At 28.8% G+C, this 20,256-nt stretch overlaps 1 protein-coding gene and 2 long non-coding RNA genes across 5 annotated transcripts in view; 2 read left to right on the top strand and 1 right to left on the bottom strand.

Annotated features, from left to right (window-relative positions):
- Smr (Smrter) overlaps positions 1-20,256 on the bottom strand; it is a 158,341-nt gene that overhangs the window by 77,863 nt on the left and 60,222 nt on the right. The window lies entirely within an intron of this gene.
- LOC135958818 (uncharacterized) lies at positions 13,002-14,447 on the top strand. 2 transcript variants are annotated; one of them, XR_010576460.1, is made up of 4 exons: positions 13,002-13,289; positions 13,451-13,554; positions 13,612-13,704; positions 13,765-14,447. It is a non-coding gene; the product is annotated as an uncharacterized LOC135958818 (long non-coding RNA). The 2 variants fall into 2 exon arrangements; XR_010576459.1 differs by having other exon boundaries at positions 13,612-14,447.
- Positions 14,457-16,136, top strand: LOC135958819 (uncharacterized). The gene is made up of 2 exons (XR_010576461.1): positions 14,457-14,833; positions 14,943-16,136. It is a non-coding gene; the product is annotated as an uncharacterized LOC135958819 (long non-coding RNA).

Raw genomic sequence — 20,256 nt, 5'->3', positions numbered from 1 at the left:
AATAATAAAAGAAAGTTAGACTAGACCTGCCTAGTATTTTTACTATATATCAAAATGTTAATCCTTATTTGAATTTTTAAAAATAATTTTTTTTCTTTGAATGCATAAATTATTTTGTTTAGTTGTTATTAAAATAAAAAAAATATATATTGTGCCTTGATTTAATGTGTGTTTTTGTTTTAATTTGCCTGTTCTAAATACTAAACTATTCATTAAATATGTATTTATGTTAAAAAAATATATATAAAAACGCACATTATTGTATTACACTGGGCAACAAAAAATATTTTTTTTGCTCAGTAACTTTTTGGCATCAATTTATTTACGTCATAATAAATAATCGACTTTCGGACTTTTGTTATTTATGAAAAACCAAAATTGTTTACTTTTCATTGTATTTTAATGAACAAAATATATGTTTGCTAGATTTATTGATGAGAAAAACTAATTTTTTATAATTTTTACAACAAAAATTAAAAATAAGAAAATCGACTATTCGACTTTTTTAGTCAGTCGACTATCCGACTTTTTTTAATTGGTCGACTATTTGACCTTTTTTAGTGTTCAATTTTTTCCGACAAAAATGTCGATTTCGAATTTTTCAGCAAACTGTGATTATTCGAAAAATCAACCTATATAACCGTAGTCTATACCTATATATTGCACTTTTTGAATTAACTCTGATCCTCCGGAAAAACCTTAATATAGAAAATTAAGGAGCAAATTGTAAGCAAATTTTAGCATATCTCTAAAACGATTTGTTCCATTTTAATCCTATTTTAATGTAAATAATAAATATTGCTAGATTTATTGGTGAAAAATGTACAAAATCGAAGTTTTCGACTATTCGACTTTTTTTTTAGTTAGTCGACTTTTTTGTGACAGCTAAATCGAGTGTTCGACTTTTTGTATATCTGAATGCTATATAATTATCATTACTTTCGATGAAAAATAGATCCTTTACGATAACCCGTAAGAGATCGTATGTGAAGCCCGACCAACCAGCCGAATCGATACCATTTGTATTTGATGGGATCAAAATATTTTGTAGTCCTGTGTTATTTATTGAGTGCGTTTAAGCACGCACCTCATTTTTTTGTTTAATTATTTTTGTTGATTATTTTACTCTTAACAATTCCTCTTGACTAAATAATACATAGTTTATAATTTAATGCAGTTTTTATTATATAAATTATTAACTAATCGTGCATAAATTGTGAGTGAACAAAAATTGCGTGAAATAATAAATGTGTTGTGTTGGTGGTGTTTTTCTATTATTTTTCACTCTTCAATTAAACATAAAACATACTTAAAATTCAGGTTAATTGCTTGGGGAATAATTAAGCCCCACAATTTATTAGCTGATAAAGTAGACGTGCCATGGGAATAATTGTTTTTTGTTTGTTTTCTCTCTGGGAAGTATGAGAGAAACAAGATGAGAAAAGTTTATAAAATCGATTAAATAAAAGTAATTTTTATAGAAATCATGATATTATAAAATAATGTTGAGTTAAAGCTGCCATTCTTTACAGATTTTCAACAAATTTAACAAAAAACTAAAGAATTTCTATTTTACAGATTTTAAACAAATTTAACAAAAAACTAAAGAATTTCTATAACAGCTGTTCACCACAGTATGATAATCGTGTCTCTATGGTTTTTCCCTTTTATGTGAATGACATTTATATGAAATATTATATCAAAATATTACCCTATGTCTATACCTGATAAATTTGTGTCATGATAAACGTCAAAATGGTTGTCAAGATAAAAAATTATGAGTTTTATTGCTTTGTTATTACAAAATTGTTAGTGCTTTTGCTCAGACAACATTGTCTTGACAACAAATGTCATTAATTGTCATGATAAATATTTGTCAGGTATAGACAGGGTGTTAAGAGTTGTTTATTATTTGCAAACAAAATCATTATTTCGAAGTTCTTTTATTAGATCACGTTTGTTTTAAATACAAAATAGTTAAAATGTAAAAAAATTCAAATATTTCCTTTTTATAAACTCAGAACTTACACAGCAACACAGTGACGACTGTGCGAATCTCTATAAAGTTACGCCGCAATTAAAAACTTGTCGCAGTGGGTTATCTTTTTAACAATTCAAATTAAATTTATTTAAATTTACTATAGAAATTTTATTTATTATTCTATTCATTCATTCATACATACTCATTCATGTGTGTTTAGGAGAAGTAGAGAGCATCATCTATCTAACTGCCTCTTATGTCATTTACAATGTAAATTTCGTAATTCTTTTTTTTGTTACAACAAAAATTCAATTTGCTTACCTGTAAATAAAAAAAAGAAAAGAGAGAGGGAAGAAAAATTAATTATACAGTTTACACAATTGTTTTAGAGATTAAAAATAGATTAAGTGTATTTAAAAACAAAAATTGTATATAACTCTAGGGAAAATTATGACATTTTAAAGCAATTAAAAATAAAACAAAACAATAGCTAGAATTATATAAATTTATTTAAGAAGTTTGTTATTTAATAAATAAATAGGATTAATTTATTAAAATTCTTTACATTTTTGCAAAATGAATGAAATTATTTCAAGTACAATTTATCAGGTAACTCTGTTTTTGTTTTAGTGGCAGCTTTGTTTTGATTTGTTTAATTTCATTTTGCCCAAATAAGGGTAACAAGCAACACAGGGTTGTATGTGTTTAAACCAGGGTTGTATAAATTAGTACTAACGGAGTCATATTGACAATACTTTTTTGTAAATTCATTATCAAGTTTTAATGTAAATTTTACATAGTTTTAATTGAAATTTAAGATTAATGCCACGAATGACATGATTAGATCTTTATTAACATATCAATCAATCATCATCACATCACATCAAAATTGAATAATAAATCCCTTGACGCTGAATCAGTTTGTCCTGTGTAATTGTAGAATGATATTTATACAGCCCAATTATGGGAAAAAAATTCCCCGGGAATTTTTTTTACCTTTTCTTTTTTTTAACATAGAATTTGAATAGGAAAAAAGAGAAAAGGAAACCCCTCCCGGAGATTTTTTTTTTCATAATTGGGCTGATATTTGTAATAATTTTTTAAGATTTTTGTGAAATTGAAGAATTTTTAAACTGAAATTAGTTTTTTTTTTACAAAATTTATGATTTTTTGAGATTTTCATAAATTTTACGAATTTTTATGAAATTTACGATTTTTAATGTGTAAGATTTTTTTTGACATTGGTGACATAATCCTCTCTCTCATATATTCCAAAAAATCATCAAATTTGATTTTATAAAAAATAATCTCTTACAAGAAACTAAGCCCCTTATTCATACGTCCAAACACATAGCTGCCAGATAATTTTTTATAGAATTTTTTTTTTTGTAAAATTCTAAGGGGCCATGTGGGGAAATGAATCTATTTATTATTGTCTCTGCAGCGTACCAGGCAATATCACTTAGCAACTACTCGTATCTAAGTACTTATTTGTTCCTATAGCAAATTTTATTGTTTGCATTCTATAGAATGGAATTTATTTGCAACAGCACAACAACAACAACGATTTGTGATGCTGCTAGGTTAGATTTTTCTCATATTTCTCATTTTGTTGTATCTATTACCTTCAACCATCAATGTAGTCATTGTAAATAGAATTTCCACCACTAGCAGGAGACTTTGGAATTTAACTGCTATACTAACCAGTGTTAGTTAAAAAGAATTGTGTAATTAATACAATTCCGTTTACAATTGCACTTATACAATTGAAATAAATACCTTTTAACAAATTTAATTAAAGTTTTATTTTGTTGTATGTATAAATACCCTTAGCCACCCCTTGATGAAATTCATTTAGTTTTATTTTATCTATTTTAGTTTGTAATATAACATTTAAATTTTTAAAGGTTTGTATTTATTTATTTTTAATTTAAACTGATTTTATTTTTAGTTTGTAGTTAGTTTTACCTTTTTAGCAAAGAATGTTGTATTTTAATTATTTAATTTATTTATATCTGTTTTTAAAGATTTAATTAGCAGTGATTTGATTAATTTCTCTTTAGTTTAATTGCGTTTGTATGTTTGATTTTTGTTTGGGGGATTAGAGTAAATTCAAGTAATATAATTAATTAATTTTGTTGTCTTTGCAATTTTCCAAATTAAGACAAATATTCTTTTATTCAATTAAAACATTTGATTTTATTAAGAAGCTTTTATAAGTCATGTGCATTTCTAAAATTTATATTTCTGTAACTGGCAGAAAATACATTTCTGTAAATTAATAAGGTTATGTTCAAATGAGTTGTATTTAAAGGATTACAACAATTCTCTCTTAGTAATTGGTAATAATAATATTATAATTCATTTGAAGAACCTCATAGGTCCTCAAAATGTCATAATCATTTTAATTTTACACATTTTATTTAAATAAATTAATAAGAATGGCTAAAATCGTTAAATTTGGGCACTGTTGCAAAAAACGCAAAGTGGCACCACTGTCTTGATTTGTTTACATTTAGTTGCAGGGATGGAAAATGTAATTTTTGTATGTCATTAAAATAATACGAAAATATTAGGTTTAACAGTAATTACAAACATTATAATGGCAAATCCACCATTTACTCCGTGTAGATAAGTAGTAGTACCATTCATTCATTTCGCAAAAGGAGATATCCTCAATTTATTGTTATTGGGTGTAAGACATAAATTAGGGATTTTCTTTTAATAACTTATACGTCATATTTGAGAAAAAGTGACACTGAATCACACCGATTGCTCACCAAAACTAATGGTGAATGTGTTTCATCGGTTTCAACTTGCAAGAAATAGTTTGTGCGGTTCAGAATTGGTGATTTTGACACCTAAGACGAAGAAAACCTGTTTGAAGACCAAGAATTGGAGGGTTTACTACATGAAGATTCTTGTCAAACTCCAGTAGCAATTTCAAAGCATTGTCGAGCAGCTGGATTCATCCAAAATCAGGGAAATTGGGCACCATACGAATTGAAACTGAGAGAGAGAGAAATGCTGCTTAAACGCTATAAAAGAAACAAATTTTTGCACCGAATCATTACTTAAGATGAAAAATGGATCGTTTACAATAACCCGAAGACTATGAGATCGTATGTGAAGCTCGGCCAACCAGCCGAATCAATACCAAAGCCAAATATCTAGGAGCTAAGGTAATGCTCTATACTTAGAGGGAAGGGAGCAAATATCCTACCTAGTAGAGCTGTTGAAATCTGACCAGACTGTTGCAGAGAATTATTTAGAAAGTGGGAAATTTTGCCTAACCCGCTTTATAGTACTGAACTTGCCCCGTATGACAACTAAATATTTCGATCGATGCGGAACACACTCTCTGAGATACGCTTCACTTCAGAATAGAGTATCCGAAATTGGCTTGCTTCGTTCTTGGCCTTAGAATGGTGGGAAAATGTCATAGCAAACAATGGCCAATACTTTGAATAAATTTAAATTGTAGGTACAAATGTTTCAAAATAAAAGCTAAAAATTTTAAAAAATAAAAAATCGTAAAAAGTCGTTAATTTTTACGATTTTATAATTGTCAATATTTGCTAATTTATGTAAAGTCGACTTATTACTCTTTATTAAAGTAAAAAAAAATATGTTTGGCTGATTTATTGATGAGCAAAATTAAAATTTTACCAAAAAATCAACTCATCGACTTTCTTCAGTTCAGTCGATTCTTCGATTTTTTTCCAACCAAAATCCATTGATAGAATTTTTATAGTTATTTAAATATGTATCAAACTTGACTAATAAATCAGCATCATATGGCAAGGGAAGAATACCAAATATTTCCTGCAAAACATGTCAAATTTACTGAAACTTTATTAATTATCCTTATTTTTTAATTCAAATTCAGCACTTTAATTCCTTTCTATGCCATTTTGAATTAATTTTTATTAAAATAAACAGTGATCTCAAAAAATTTTCTTATCGATTTTCTATATAAAATATATTATGAATGTATTACGTTTCATTTATTCATTGTTTCAATAAAACAAATTAAGGGTTACAATATACAAAAAAAAAACAAATTTACAATTCATTTAATACGTATTAATATAACTTCTTTCTGTTTTTGGCATTTACACTAAACAAACAAATACAATACATTCTAAAATAAATATTTACACTTTCAGTAGATATTAATGTGTAAACACTAATATCGTTATGTAAATAAACAGTAAAAAAAATGTAAACGAAAAAACATTAAGCAAATATCAAGCAGCAGAACTACAACAAAAAATAAATGATTGCAATATATAGAAATAATGAAAAACTCACACAAATCCCCACAACTACAACAAAAATAAGTAAATATTATCGTCATTGTCACTTCCGTATGGATCTTGAACTAAAGTTTTCAGCGTTGTAATAATTTTCCACCCCTGGCTCTCTTTGCCAAACTCTCGCTCACTTGGTTTTTATAGCCCCACAATTTTATTTTTGCTTCCTCTTCTTTTCAATTTATATTTTGACCCCCTTTTGTTTTTTTTTTGTACAACGAGGCAGGCAGCCAGCCGCACATTGAATGAAACAAACGCAGCAACAACAACAACAATTTATTGATTTAATGCAATTGTTTAAAATGCCTAAAAACGTAAAAAAAATAAATAAAACAGACCAACTGACTGAATGACTGCCACAGAGTCAAAACAAAATGAGTACAATGACTCATTTTTTTTTCTTACACACACACTAATGCTTACATAAATACAAATATTCATTAACTTGTAGTGTTTTTGTTTCAGAAAATAAGAAAAACAAAAAAGAGCTGCAATAAAACTGCATTTTCTACACAAACACACACAGGCTCGTACTCACACACATTTTACTCTCCCCACCTACAGTTATTTGAGTAAAACTTTTAGTGTGGGGAAAAAAAACAAAATTACGAGGGACTCATTTTGGCATAAGTGGGCGTTATAAAGTACTTTGTGTCTATAATAATAGCAAAAAATATAAAAAAAAAAAAATATTTTTTCATTATTCATAAGGTTTCATATTACATCAGAGTGTGCATGGATGTATGTATGTTTGAAATTCTAATATAACAACAACAACAACAAAATAGTATGCATGTAATTTTTACCGTTTACATGACACGTTGGAATTCCAAAATGTTTTCAACATCAAAAAAAATAACGTAGAAAACACGTAATTTTTAATTACATTGAGCGTGTGTATGTGTAGTTTAAATGGGGAAAAGGCAATAAATATGAAATAGTTTGAACTATTCAAGGTGCCATAATAACTTAAGGTGGCGTTTACACTGTCATTAACCCAATTCCTTTTTAAGCGTTATTTGATAATGACGTATTTTAAGAGCAATATGTAAGGTTTACGTTTAAGTGTAAGGCAGCAGGGATTTATTTATTACTAATCTTTTATACATAATACATACAATATATTAATGAATTTCCAAGCCTATATAAATTACTTCTTTTTAAATGATTTTGGTTTTTGAAATAATTTGTTAATATTATGAATTTCACCAAAGAGCTTAGAAAAATCACAAATATTTGATCTTGGCTCATCTGATTTGCACGTAGAATAATCAGCCTAATTATGAATAAAAATTCCCCGGGAGTTTTGTCCCTTTTCCCATTTTTCCTATTTAAATTCAATGAGAAAAACTCCCGGGGAACAAACTCCGGGGGAATTTTTTATTCATAATTGGGCTGAATATGTCCAGTATAAAATTCTAGCATATTTATAGAGTTCAAATGAATATATTCGGTTTCAAATTGGGCCTAAAATCGGATTTCTACTAGTATTTATTATTAAGTCAAAATTTAGCCGAATACTGAAACATTTATTAAGAAAAACATAACCAGCAAAACTTACTTTTCAATGACTTATTCATAACATCTACGTTACTTAGAAGTAGTTTGGTAATGGCTGTAATATAAGTTGCGAAACTCTGAAGTAATTCATTCAACCTTGATTACATTTCTGTTAATTCAAATCAAATCCTAAGTGATTTAAAATATTTTCCTTCTTATTCATCAACAATGTTTAAATTGAATCGTTTATTTCAAAAACCTGTCAAGCAACAAAAAATCCAAAATTTAGTTATTGGGCGATTACTGTTTTGTAAAGGTAACTGCCGAGAAATCCATGTTTAGTACAGAAAGAATGCAAGTGACGGAGCTTTACTAGTTTCTGCCAATGTAATACTAATGTTGTAGGTCATAAATGTTGTAAGTCTCAATAAATGTGAAAAAAAACAAGCTATATATCTTATATACCCTTCACCAAATTATACTTCAAAATAAAAATTTTAAATATTTTTAGGTAAACAAAATTTATTTTTTTTGAAAAAAGAAATTTTCGAATTTTTTTTTTAATTCTAAAAATTGTTTTTTGGTTTTTTAATTTTTTTTAATATTTAGCGAAAAAAAACTTGTTGAAAAAAAAACGGGTTAAAAAATATTTTTTCCGATTTTGACCCATTCCAACTTACTATGGCCTTATATACGACGTTGCAAAGGTCTTTGAAATATCTATCATTAGATATCCATATTGTCTATATTAATGACTTAGTAATCCAGATATAGGTCAAAAATCGAGGTTATCCTAGTTTCTCACGAAGGAGATTTACAAGCTCTAAAATTCTACTTGGTAGGATATAAAGAGCTTTATGGGAATATTTGGCAATATTCAGATACAATGTAAAAATATGAATATGATGTTAATATGTTTAAAAAGATAATTTGTCATTTTACTTTTAAAGTTCCTAATAAAATTCGAATATTTCATATGAAGTTTACAATAGTGATGGTTGTTTGTTTCAGAAACAAGTCAATTACAAACATTATATTATTTTTTTATATACACATTTGCTCAAAATAATAGATACACCAAAATTTATTTTTTAAAAACGAAAAAAAATAATGGTATATTGTAAAATTATAAAAAAAATTCAGTCGATTTTTATTTATAGTTAAAAGGAGAGTAAAAAACAAAAACAAAATATTTCATAATTAATAATAAATATTATAAAGTAAATTAAATTTCTTAAATTTCGAAAAATTTGGTGCTCATAATAATAGATACATTTTTAAAAATTCTTATTAAACAAAAGCTAATAAATTTTATCTTAAAAAAATTAGTTTATTATTAAAGTAAAGCTAGTATCCAGTATATCCACCTTTGTTTTGTAAAACTTTCTCCACTCTTCTGGGCATACTGGATATCAAGTTCTGACACTTCTCCAATGGAATCTCGTACCATATTTTTTGCGTTTTCTCCCATAAATCGTCTTTATTTTTGAAAACTTCCTTCGAAAGCCTTATCTTTAATTCACTCCACAAGTTTTCTATTGGGTTTAAATCAGGGGATTGGCTGGGCCAGCTTAAAACAGGTACGTTATTCTCCAAGAACCAGTTTTTAACTAATCTTGAACTATGTTTAGGGTCGTTGTCCTGCTGGAATGTCCATATTAATGGCATATTTTCCGATGCATATGGAAGCATTACGTTTTCCAATATGTCTCTATACCCACTAGCATTCATGGTATCTTCTATTCGGAATATCGGACCAACACCATTCCATGAAAAGCAACCCCAAACCATTATGTTTCCCCCGCCATGTTTTACCGTCTTTTTTGTAAATTTAACGTGGAATTCTTTTCCTTTTGGCCGGCGTACATTTCTTTGGCAGTCGTTTCCAAACAAATTTATTTTTGTTTCGTCGCTCCATAAAATATTTCTCCATTTTTTTTCGCCTTCACACCCGGACCATTGTAAGTGCTCTTTAGCAAATTCTAATCTTGTCTTGATATTTTTTTGGCGCATTAGTGGCACTTTTCTGGCAATTCTTCCCGGCAATTTAGCTTGTAAAAGACGACGACGAACTGTTTGTGGACTGATTTCGTTACATAGCTCCGCAGAAATAGCTTTCGATGATATGAAAGGGTCTTTTTTAACCATAAGGACGATCCGCCTATCTGTTTCTGGACTGGTTTTCTTTGGTCTACCGCGAGTTTCTCTTTTTTGTTTTTTAGATAAAGCATTTTGGACAAAATGTAAAGATCTTCCTATGCTCTTTGCTATTTCCCGTAATGATTTTTCTTGATTTCTCATCGTTTGAACAATTTTTTTCTCATCTTCGGTACAATGATGATTTCGTCCCATTTTCTTCAAAAGAGTCCTATTTTTTATAAAATTGTTGCTAAAATTTAAATTATACTTACTGTTTCACGTAAATAGGAACAAAAAATTGCACAAAAAAAAAATTGTATATAAACAAATTACAAATTACTGATGTGTATCTATTTTTATGAGCAAATAATTTTTTGTAATTCAAATAAATTCGTTTTTAAAAATCAACATGAAAGCAAATAGTTGCCAGATTTTTGACTGACATGACATTGCCAGATAGAAATTTTAATAATATGATGTATTCTTAACGCTTGCAAGGAAATTTTCAATGTTACCGCCATTTAAATTTTTTCCAATTAGGTGTATCTATTATTTTGAGCAGATGTGTATATAAAATTTTAATTAAACCACACCAAACTTAATTTATTTCATTAACTTTATAATTATTTGCAGTTGTTTATAAAAATTTATTTGCTAATACATACATCTTACAATATGTGTGCAACACTGTTCTAACGGGTTTTTTGGTTGGTTTGTTTTGATGAGAGTTCATGTACAAGGTTGCCAACTCAAAGCAAAGGCTTGACTACACAAAAATCGTTGAAATGTTTAATATTTATAAGAGCTCTAAAAAATAGGTAGGTTTTAAATATATTAAATAAGATTTTTGCTACAATTTCGTTTACTTCATAAGTGCATTCATAACACGAAATAGATTTTATTTTGGTTTAAAATAATAAAATAAATGTTATTCCTAACTTTAATTTTCTTAAACTCATTTTATATTATATTTGTTGAGTTTTCTACAAACATAACTTTAAAAATTTTGTATTTATTTAAAATAATTTTATTTATTTTTAAATTGTTTGTGTAAAATTTCAAGAAAATCCTATTAAATATTTATGCCAACACACGCCAAATTTTGCCATTAATCTAAATAGCTAAATGACTAAACACACCTTCTAAAAATTTAATACAAGAAGAAATAAAAAAATGTACACATGTGGAGAATTAGTTTTATTTATATGTATAAAAAAAACATAAATAATGTCTGTCATTTTATTCTATATAAAAATGTATTTATTTTTTATATATATTTTAATTGTTTCGTGCTGATTACAAAATATTTTTAGAATTTGTTTTTTTTTTATTCTTTTTGCTCTACTAACAAAGTATAATATGAGTATATATAGTACACATTTTATTTATTTCTTTGTTTATATTATTATTTTTGCTGTGTGTTTTTTTTTAATCAAACAAATTAATTGTCATATAGTATAAAGTTTATGGCTAAATGCCAAGAGAAATAAAAAATACAAAAAAAAATCTTAAAACTATAGTAAAAAAAAGTAATTAGTTGTTTAGCTATTTAAATTAATATTTAAAATGTAGTTAGGGATATCACAGTATTTGCTAACTCAATAACTTTGTATATTTTGCATTTCTACTGTCTAGTTTTCTTCTTCTTTGTTTAAACTTTAGTGGCAACACTGCCATAATTCACAATAGCGTTGTTGACCAGTGTTGTATACATAGCACTAACGTATTGTGAACAGAAATGCCAAACTTTAAAGTAGATTTCTTACTGTTATTAGCCAAACATGAGAACAAGTAATGTATTTATCACCAAATCACTTTAAGTAATAAACTATTTCAACACAAATCTTAAAAATGTAAATATTTGTTAAGAAAAATCTTATATTATTTAATTATGATGTAAAAAAATTATTTTTATAGGTATTTATGGAAATTACAATTTTGAATAATAAATCCCTGCTGTAACAAAAGATGTGTTGACAAGGCAACAAAATCAGTTTCTCCACTCAATTGTATATGGTTATGTGGTTTGGTTTGGAAAAAAAATATTTAAAAAAAAAATTTACATAAAAATACCAAGCAACAAACACAAAAAAACTGTAAATCAAATTACAAAACTGAAATTGAGAATACAAAAAGAAGTGGATCTTCTTCTTATCCACTAACAACCAGGCGATGAAGATGAAATGTGGCAACATTGTATAAAATTCAAATGTAGTAACATGTAGATAAACAATAACAAACATGAATTAACAAGATTTAATGGTTAAATTTATAATAATGTTTGAAATTAAAGTTTGTTTTTTAAGAAAAAAAAACTTACAATAATAAAAAGTAATAACCTTGATTTTGTATAAAATACACGATACCATAATAATAACTTTACTAATTTTAGTGAAAATTAAACAATAATAGCTAAAAGTTTGTTTTCTGGTTAGCTTGATAAAAGAAGTTCATTTATTATGTTTATTTTTATTTGTTAGAAATCTTTTAACAAACAACCTTCATGGTTGAGTGATTTTGCAAAAAAAAAAATAATTTCAGTTTCATTTTCTTTTGTTTTTAGGCTTAAAATAGAAGATGTAGAGTAAAAATAATAAATATTTTGTAGGATAATGAAACTCAAAGTTTTGTCGGCTATCATTGTATTAAGCTTTGCCATGGCCATTATTAAGTTTACCTAATGGTCTTGAAAAAGAATCTTAATTAAGAATTTTTTTATTATGGTATTTAATAAAGAGATTATTTTAGCAAATGTGTAATGTAATGTTTTTATTATATGTTGGAGGTAATTTGAATTCGAATTAATTACGTTAGTGTTGAAAAACTTATTATACCTATCTATACCCAATTTTATAACATTTTTTTTACATTAAAGGTTTCTACGGTTTCTAGTCAATCCTTTTCTATGAGTTGGCAACTCATTTAAATAATGCTGCCACATTTCTAAGCTTTTTGTTAAGTCAAGCCTTTTCTTTGAGTTGGCAACCTTGTACATGAACTCTCAGCAAAACAAGTAAGTAAGTAAGTAAGTAAGTAAACACTTTATTGAGACTTTTTTTTTTTAATATGAGATACAAACGACCGTATAACAAAATATAATCTTAGAACTATTATTGTCTTATTCTAATACACTATGTGTGAGGCAAAAGCAACTTGCTTAAAAAAATGAATAAGTAAAAGCGAACAGCTCAATATATGAAAAAAAATGCTTGCTCCCGGCATTAGGTGTGACGAACAGAGCGATAGTCTGTAAACAAAATAAATAAACATAAAACTAAATAACACTTAAACTAAACAGCTGTTAATAACAATAACAAACAGAGAACATTTATATCACAGAATGTTAACGAATTGTAAATATTACAAAGTGTAAAAAGTTCATAAATTGGAATAATTAAAATTAATTATAATAATATAAAATAGACAATCATTAGTATTCGAAAATACAAATTGTATAATAAAATAAATGTATAAATAAAATATCACAGTTTCTTTCCTATTTCCTTCCTTTCAGCCCCTATGGGAGCCTGGGAGTGTTTCCCTGTAGAAATCCGGTAGTATAAGCTGAACGGGATCGTCGTTGTCAATTAATTGGTTCAAAATACCTATTGGAGACAGGTAAGTACATCTTGACCACTCTATTTCCTTCTCAAACTCATACATATCGTTCATCAGTGTATTTTCATGGAGAGCTAAATTATCAGCAAATTTCCTCTGGAGCCGTAAGGCGTATTTGCAGAGTGGTACCACAGCAGATTGTCCATAAATGTATGTATTAGAAAATCGTTTTGTATAGCTTTGAAAATTCCTGCCAATACATTTCCTTAGTATTCTTCGCTCAAAAATTTCCAATTCCCTGGCCACCGTTGGAGAGATAGAGAACCATATGGGGAATGCATATATGAGTGTCGGCCTGATAGCTACTTTATAAAGAAGAAGTTTTGTCGCCTGTGGAAGATATTTGCTGTTCATTAAACCGGAAAACATACCCGATATTCTCTTGGCCCTCGTTAAGAACAATCTGGCATGATTATTAAATTTCATTAACTTGTTAAAATTAACGCCCAGGTACTTAATGGTGTCCTTAAATGGAATATCCATACCGTCAAGAGAGAGCTGCAAAAGTTTGCTCTCTGGAACCACAAATCTGGCACATTTACCAGAAGCATTTCTCAGGCAGATGGCTTCAGATTTGGCTGCATTAATCCTGATTCCCCAAGATTTGTAAAAAGAATTTACAACACCAAGATGGAACGCCGCGTTAGTAAGCGCTTGTATTGGAGATTCATTATGTGAGTAGATTAAACAATCGTCTGCATACAATATAGCCTTTGAGTTCTCAGTTGAATGCGGAAAATCGTGGAGAAATAAATTGAATAGAAAGGGTGCCAAAACACTACCCTGGGGGACACCACTCTTTACGCTATCGAAACTGGAGGATGAACCGTTTATTTGAACACAAAATTTACGGTCGGAGAAATAACTTTGAAATAGCTTTATAAGATAAGGATCAACTCCTAGCTCCACCAGTTTATATAATATTCCCTTATGCCAAGCGGAATCGAATGCTTTTTCAATGTCTAACGATAAAGCTACCGTACATATTTTATATCTCAGTTTTTTTGTGATGTCACCGTGGAATTTCAGAAGAGCATGTTGAGTCGAGTGAAATTGTTTGAAGCCAAATTGAAATGCAGATATCGGACTAACTATGAATTCTCCTTCCAGTTTATCCTTCAAGACGTGTTCAAATATCTTTCCAATGTTTGAGAGCATTGAAATAGGGCGAAAATCTTCGATATTGTTGCTGTTCTCCTTTTTCCTCAACGGAATTATCTTAGCCGATTTCCACACAGCTGGAAAATAGTAATTGTTAATACAATTATTAAAGATGATGGTAAGTAGCTTTATTGCCGTATCAGGTAGCTTTTTTATAAGAAAATTTGAAATTTCATCCATGCCGCTTGATTTTTTGTTGTTAATTTCACGTATAATATCTTTTACAGACCCAACATTAGTAAAGTGGTATGCATCTTGGTTTTCAACAGAGTTAAATAATCCATCGAACGAGTAAATATGCTGGGGAATGACATCAACACAAGACGAAATACGGGCATCTATATCCGCAATGGCTCCTTCCGGAATATTTTCGCTGTATACTGTTGCATAGTATTCTCGGAAGTGCTCCGAAATTTCAGATTCATTGGAGATAATGGTGTTGTTGACACAAACTGATTTGCAAAATGTTGACTTTCTTTTTCCCATTAGTTTATATACTTCCTTGAACGCAGATGGGCCTGGTTTAATTTTCTCAAGTTTACTATTAAAACTCTTCGCTTGTTCGATAATTACTAGTTCTTTTATAATCGTCCTTAAAAGCTGGACTTGCTTCGATAGTATAATATACTCCTGACTCAGCCTGTTTCCGGTGCGATGATAAATCCTTTTTAACTCTTTTTGCCATCTATGCTTTACTTTGAAGAATTTTCTTATATTCTCAGAAAGTGGTAATTTGTTGTTCTTTATTTCAATTTTTTCCGTGTGGTTGTTATGAGCAGTTATTAAGTTGGTATTAAACACATTTATCAATCGGTCAATTTCATGATTCTCAATATTTCTATTCTCAGAAGGTAACAGACTGCAAGAGACATTTTCCATTTCGCGCTGAAAAAGGTTCCAATTGGTATTCTTGTAGGATGTATAACGGCGAGGTATTTGTAAAATGAATTCACAGGATTCTAATCTTAATTCCAATTTGATGGGATAATGGTCTGAGAACGAAGAAAGACTTGATGTTCTAAAATTATCAGAGCTGGTGTTAATTACATGAGGACTTAGTAAAAAGTGGTCAAGAAAAGATGAGCCATTCGGATACGAAGGCGTAATGTCGCAAAGCCGAACCACATCTAAAGCGTTATCAAGGAGCCAACTTTTGAGTACCTTTCCGTTGCCATTTTCAATTAAATCGCCCCAAACCGGATTCTTGGCATTTAGGTCACCACCTAATATAAAACCATCAAATCCACTGGCCATATCTAAAATTTTACTTAGTCCATCGGAGAGAGAAGAAGAAGTATAGTTGCACGGAATATATATGGAACCAATTAAAAACTTTTTACGTATTTCATTTATGTTAAAATCCACTTGAATAAAAATTCCATTGAATCCAATGTTGGAAATATCTATAAGATTGTAAGAAATTGTGTTCTTTATTGCTATAGCCACTCCAATATGTGAGCCGTCATATATGAAACTATAACCATTAAGTCTTACATTACCAGTTCTGCGTAGATGGCACTCTTGGATGAATGCGATGTCAATTTGGTTATGAAAAAGAGTATTCAAGAGATCAATTTGTCTACTTGTATCAACAAGAGATCTGACATTGAAGGTAAGAAAATTTATGTGTCTAGGGCCCATAAACGCTTTTAACTTTGTTAAGGAGGCTCAAAAATAAAGATTTGGCCTCAGGTTTTGACATAGATTTATATTCACATAGAAATTTATTTATCTCACGATCCAATGACTGTTCTTCTGGTTCCATAAAAAATTCAGCAAGCTTTAAAAATTCGTCTATAATGGTCGATTTTTGTTTCTGAGGATTTACGATATTCCTCTGACTATGGTGGAATAAACTCGCAAAAGACTTTCCTGGAGAAATTAGAGGGGAGTTGATAGCCCTATGGACGTTTTCCTTCGCAATAGTTTTTACCTCCCGAGCTTTATTAATCCGTTCATTTCTTCCCGACACAAACTTCTTATAGGCTGAACAACCTCTCCAATTTGCTGGGTGGCCAGATTCGCCACAGTTGACACAAGTGGGCTCAGTGTCATCATTAAGTTGATTGCGGGGGCAAGCACCAGGATCATGTGTCGCATCACATTTTACACATTTAAAAGCAGAGTTGCAGTTTCGGGAAATGTGACCCCAATGCTGGCACCTGTGACATTGTATTTCCTTTTCCTTCCTTTTCGGTTTTTCCCACCCTATGCATTGGTTTAGTAAAAATTTTATTGATGAGACATCACCCAATTTTTTACCGGGTACCAGTGTAATAAGAAAAAGACCTGTGTCCAAATTATTTTTTTTGGAATAAGTTGTCGTAAATTTAGTTACTTTAGAAACTATGCCAGGAAATGTTTCATCCAATGCGGCTTTTATGTCATCTACTTCGGTACTGTAATATAGACCACGGAGAACCAGCGACACTTGTTTCATTTCTTTTGGGGTAAATGAATAAGAATTAATTTTCTTTTCCCTCAATAAATTCATCATTTCAGCATGAACGGATGCATCTGAAAGATAAAGTTTGGCTTTATGATTATTAACATTCTTTATCTTAAAACAAATTTTAGGTGTTTTTGCTTCCAGCTGCTGACACAAAAGTCCAACGTTCACATTATATAGAAAGATAGGCGGGCAAAAAGGTTTATCAGCAGGTTTCACAGGCTGCGCCTTTGCAATGTTGTTGCGTTTAGCAGTTGTGGCAGTGTTGTTGCATTCAAATTCTAAGTCTGCAAGAATAGAAAATCTGTTTTGCGATGTCGGGAACCTTCCGTTCAAACTTGAAACGTCAATACTAGTTGGTGGAGTCGCATCCAGTCTCTTCCTCTTCACACATATGTCCTCCAAACCATTCTCGTCATCAGTGGCTAGAGGTAAATTAACGGCAGGGCCATTTTCCTCATATTCAGCATCCATCCCAAGAGAAGAAAAACACTTCTCCATACAATTACGGTTGTTGCCAGTACAGGTTTACTAATCGTAATCTCCAATAAATTAAATTCAGGTAATAAAATACCAAAATTCGCAAAACAAAAAAAAAATTAAATATATAAAACAAAATTTTGTTATAAGCACGTCTATCCAGCTCAACGTCAAGATAACAATCCTCAGCAAAACAAAATAACCGCAATATCCGTTAAAACAGTGTTGTACATGTTGAGTGTAATGAAAAAGAACATTTTTTTACTTTTTACAGCTTATATTCAAAAATATTAGCAATTAAATTAGAAAATAAACAACAGAAGACAGAAATTTATAAAATTAAGGAAATAAATATGAAACAACAAGACTTGACTTTAAATTATTGTAAATAATATTAGGGCCATATGGTCTGGTCTTCTTTGTTTCAATAACATTTCTTATTAGATTAAATTTATTTCTTTAGAAAAATACCTAAAATACTGTGTAATTATTTTTAATTTTTCTAGAATTTCATCTCTTTGTCTTACCAAGTTTATTTGATTAAGGTGATTTCTTTATCTATTTTTGTTTTCTTTCATTATTCCATGTAAATTGCATAAAACAAAAAGTTTTTATTTTATTTGTATTCTGAAAAGTCATTAAAAGCTATTTGTTATTAGCAAACTTTATTTTTGTTATTCTTGTTGCTGCAAAATTGTTGTTATTCAGCAGACAAACTAAATTTGCTGTGGTTAACAAAAAAAAATATAAATAAATTATTTGACTTGAGTTTCTTTTTTTTTAGTTTAATTGTTTGTACAAGAGTACATAATTTTATTTATTTTTTTTTTTTTGCTGTGTTGTTAATTGATGGATGGCTGAAGTTTGTTCATTGTACAATACCAATTTATATTTCTTGTTGTGTTTTTATGAATGTTTTAATGCTGAGTTCATGGTCACAAATAAATAAACTTAAATTTGCTGTGCCATGACAAGAAAAAAAAAATGGCAAGTACTTGACATAAAAATGGAAAAATGTACATATAAATATGTAATGTTATTTTTAGCAGAATTTTTTAATGTACAATTTTATTTCGTTTTTGTGTGATTTTGGTTTATGAAGCTTAATATATTTTAGTGTTTTTATTAAAATTAAACATTTCAACGCTTTTTGTGTAGTCAAGCTTTTTGTTTGAGTTGGCAACCTTGCACGTGAACTCATCAAAACAAACCAACCAAAAAAACCCGTTAGAACAGTGTTGCACACATTTTGTGAAGCAAAATGAGGCCTTTTTATAACGAATAAGGTTTAATTATTACATTTACATAAAAATAAACAAAATTAACAATTAGATTGAAATAAATATCAGAAATTTCATGAAATTTCTAAATAAAATAATAAAAATCTAAATAAATTTCTAAATTTCTTTTGCAAAGTTTTAAATATGCAAGTATTTGTTTAAAATAAAAACTAAATTTAATATTTTATTGTTCATATTCTTTGAGAGTGAGAGTGTGTGTGCGTTTGTGTATGTGAGAGTTGTTTGATATTGTTGCCAATTCAATTTAAATGCAATTGTCAGAATTTACAATAGAAATAAATAAATATAAAAGACAAGAAATATTCAATTCTGGCATATGTAGAGTATAGTTTCAGCCAGTACTGTAAAGGTATTAAAACATAAAACTTTATTAGAATCATAACAAATTTGCAAGAAAATAGGCATTAATACCTATTAAATTTCAAATTTGCTATTTTCATGGAATACTTCAACCTTCATAGGGTCTTCAAATTTACTGACGTTAACCATCTTCGGGTCAAATTTGACCAAAATAGAAAAAAATATTTTTTTTGCCATTTTTTTAACCTAACGTAGTTATTTGAAATGAAATAAAAGTCATAAAATATCAAAAATATCAACCACTAACTTTTAGAAAAAATTCAATTTTAATTTCAAATTGGGTCAAATTTGATCCGAAGACCCTATGAAGATTAATTTTCTTTTATTTTTAAGCTTATAGAGCAGCGAAATGCAAACTCACACCACTACAGTTTTTAGATATTGTAGTTGTATGAGTTGAGAATTATTCTCTGGCAAAAACAAAAACAAATAGCTGAAATAATGAAATAAACAAGCATAAAAGCGTAACACAACCTGCTTCTATCAATGCTCATGCGAGACTGACTGTTTTTATACAATGTGTGTGCTTGCGTACATGTGAAAATAAAAACAAGAGAGCTCATTTGAGAGCTCATTGCATTTCGCTGTTATAGAGCATTTTCTAAACATTGACAATGTTATATTTGCTGTTAAAAGTAATTTATTTCAATTGTACACACAATCATCATCGTCAACATCAGCTAGAAATTGTTTATTTCTACCTACATATTTACTTTCATCTAATGCAATAACAATTTATTTGTTTATATACAACAACAACAAAAAATACAACAATCCATGATGCATACCCTCATTCAAGTATCAATTTGTTTGTAGTTTATTTTTTTGTTTGCGCTAAAATGTGTAAAATAAATTAAAATTGTTGTTAATAATAAAGAAGAAGAAAATGCAAAAAAAAAATGCGGAGAAGAAGAAGCAGAATTTCATTTTGTTTTGGCCATTTGCTACAAC

Source organism: Calliphora vicina, chromosome 4 (assembly GCF_958450345.1).
Source record: "Calliphora vicina chromosome 4, idCalVici1.1, whole genome shotgun sequence".
NCBI classification, from domain to species: domain Eukaryota; kingdom Metazoa; phylum Arthropoda; class Insecta; order Diptera; family Calliphoridae; genus Calliphora; species Calliphora vicina.
This window is presented reverse-complemented; position numbering and strand designations above follow the sequence as displayed.